Raw genomic sequence first — 2,588 nt, forward strand, 5'->3', positions numbered from 1 at the left:
GGCAGAGCGTGGGGGCACAGGGAGCACCCCGGGGCAGGCAGGAGGGTTCTGGCAGGGACGCGTCCCCAAGCTGGCAGCTGTCCCCACCCTGCCCATGCCCCCCAGGCGCTCGGCCCTGCAGCCCCAAGTACTTCGGCCGTGACTCCCTGGTGTGCGTCTGCAACGCCACGTACTGCGACACGCTGGACCCCCTGGTCCTGCCGGCGCCGGGCACCTATGTCAAGTACGAGAGCAGCAAGGCTGGGAAGCGGCTGGAGCGCAGCCAGGGGAGCTTCCAGCGCAGCCTCTGCGCCCCAGGTACCTGCTGCGGCTGGCAGAGACGGGCAGGACCCTGCCTGCGACCCACCGTCACGCCGCCTTCCCTCCCTGCAGATCTCGTCCTGACTGTGGACACCACGCAGCGGTACCAGAAGGTGAAGGGTTTCGGCGGCTCTGTCACTGACGCGGCCGCCATGAACGTCTTTTCCCTTCCGGAAACAGCCCAGGATCACCTGCTGCGCTCGTACTTCTCTGAGGAAGGTGAGAACATCAGGGGAGGCAGGAGGGATGGTGACGGGGACCCTGCGGGCCTCTGCCAGGGCACTAACAGGGCTTGGGCATGTCCTGTCCTGTTGCCCACCTCTACGCCTGGCAGGGCTGGAGTACAACCTCATCCGGCTCCCCATGGCCAGCTGCGACTTCTCCCTCCATGCCTACACCTACGACGACGTTCCCTTTGACTACGAGCTCACCCACTTCAGCCTGCACGATGAGGACACGAAACTTAAAGTGAGCGGTGGGAGGGACTGGGGGGGGGATGCGGTGTGGGGTGCAGGGGCACAGCTCAGGTGGTCCCTCCGTCCCCTTCTGCAGATCCCCCTCCTGCACCGAGCCGTGGCCATGAGCAAGCGGCCGCTTTCGTTGTACGCGAGTCCCTGGACCTCCCCAACCTGGATGAAAACCAGCGAGTCCTTCGTGGGGAAGGGCACGCTGAAGGGGCAGGCAGGGGACAAGTACCACAAGACCTGGGCCAACTACTTTGTGCGGTAAAGAGCTCTTGGGGTGAGGGGATGGAGGAGATGCCTCGGGGATCCTCAGCATTGGGGAGACCCCCTGGCTCACCCCTCTCCCCTGTGCCCAGGTTCCTGGATGAATACGCCAAGCACAACCTGACCTTCTGGGCGGTGACGGCAGAGAACGAGCCCTCGGCGGGGTTGATCAACAACTACCCCTTCCAGTGCCTGGGCTTCACGGCTGAGCAGCAGCGGGACTTCATTGCGCGGGACCTGGGCCCTGCCCTAGTCAACAGCTCCCACCGCGACGTCCAGCTCATCATCCTGGATGACAACCGGCTCCACCTCCCGCACTGGGCCAAAGTGGTGAGCGTGGCGCGGGGTCCGCCAGCGTGGTGAGCCGGGCAGAGCCCGATCCTGCTGGCACAGGGTGGACCCCATGGGGGGCTCGACCATGCAGTCCCGGGGCACTGCCCCGCCGGGCCCGGAGAAGGTTGACTTTTCTCCCTGCCAGGTCCTGGAGGATGAAGAGGCAGCTCGCTACGTCCACGGCATCGGCATCCACTGGTACCTCGACTTCATTGGTCCCATACAGGACACGGTGGTGCCCACTCACGAGCTCTTCCCCGACTACTTCATCCTGGCCACGGAAGCGTCTATTGGGGCCCATTTCTGGGAGAGGGACGTGATCCTGGGCTGTTGGGAGCGGGGGAACCAGTACAGCCACAGCATCCTGATGGTGAGGCCCCCGTGTCACCCTACATGATGGGCCCCAGAGAGAGCTGCCAGCACGCTCCCTCTCCCGTTGGCACCCCACTCCTTGGGCAGAAGTCTGGGCTGTCCTGTTGCAGAACCTGAACAACTTTGTGGCTGGCTGGACCGACTGGAACCTGGCCCTGGACCTGGAGGGTGGCCCCAACTGGGTCAAGAACTATGTGGACAGCCCTGTCATCGTGGACGCCAGCGAAGGCATCTTCTACAAGCAGCCCATGTTCTACCACATGGGGCACTTCAGGTGGGTCAGGGCCCCCCCAACACGCTCTCAGCTGCCCAGGCTCCAGATTCTTGGCTGCAGGAGCCACTTGTCAAGAGGGGAGCAGGGCAGGTTTGTCGGGAGAGGAGCTTTTCCGGGGTCTGACTCCCTCCCTGGGGTTGCTTCTTGCTCCTGCCTGTGCAGTAAGTTCATCCCTGAGGGCTCCCAGCGCGTGGGGCTTGTGGCCTCCAAAGAGTCCAAGAAGACAGACCTGGAGTACACCGCTTTCCTGCGCCCCGACGGTGCCGTGGTCGTGGTGGTTCTGAACCGGTGAGCGATGCAGCCTGGCCTGCTGGGCTCTGGGCACTGCTGCTGCTCGGGAGCTGCTGCGGGTCTGACCTCGCTGCTCTCCACCCCCCAGGTCCCTGCAGAACGTAACCTTCGGGCTGGCCGATACCGTTGGCCTCATCGCAGCCGTGGCTCCGGCCAGCTCCATCCAGACCTACCTGTGGCAGCGGCAGTGACGGGGCTGGGGCGTCTCCTCGAAGGGTCCCTGCAAGCCCAGCGTGGGGCTGCGGGCGTGGTGGCTGCACTGCACGCAGTCCACGCTCTGTCTCTTATAC

Source organism: Athene cunicularia, unplaced genomic scaffold (assembly GCF_003259725.1).
Source record: "Athene cunicularia isolate RWA unplaced genomic scaffold, athCun1 SCF_39, whole genome shotgun sequence".
NCBI classification, from domain to species: Eukaryota; Metazoa; Chordata; class Aves; order Strigiformes; family Strigidae; genus Athene; species Athene cunicularia.